The sequence below is a fragment of the Penaeus monodon genome, chromosome 19 (assembly GCF_015228065.2).
Source record: "Penaeus monodon isolate SGIC_2016 chromosome 19, NSTDA_Pmon_1, whole genome shotgun sequence".
NCBI classification, from domain to species: Eukaryota; Metazoa; Arthropoda; class Malacostraca; order Decapoda; family Penaeidae; genus Penaeus; species Penaeus monodon.
In genome coordinates, this window is record NC_051404.1 from 4,694,200 (window position 1) to 4,694,456 (window position 257).

The 257-nt window shown below is 29.2% G+C and overlaps 1 protein-coding gene across 1 annotated transcript in view; it reads right to left on the reverse strand.

The window, feature by feature from the left end:
* LOC119584998 (essential MCU regulator, mitochondrial-like) overlaps positions 1-257 on the reverse strand; it is a gene marked incomplete at its 3' end in the record, with an annotated part of 5,095 nt that overhangs the window by 324 nt on the left and 4,514 nt on the right.

Here is a 257-nt window from a genome sequence, read left to right on the forward strand (position 1 = left end):
GGGACAGAAATTTTGGGAAGAAAAAAGGGTTGGAAAAATTCAATTAAAAAAAAAAGGGTTTTTAGAGGGATGAAAAAAAAAAGGGGAAGATTTAAAACTAGAGATAAAGAGAAAAAAAACAAAAAAAATGCAAAAAGTGGAGAAATGCAAAAAATAATTTTAAAAAAATGAGACGAGAGAAAAAGGAAAAGAAAGGAATTTTTAAAAAAAAAATGAATAAGGGGATGGTAAAAAGGGGGTGGGAAACCCAAACAGGG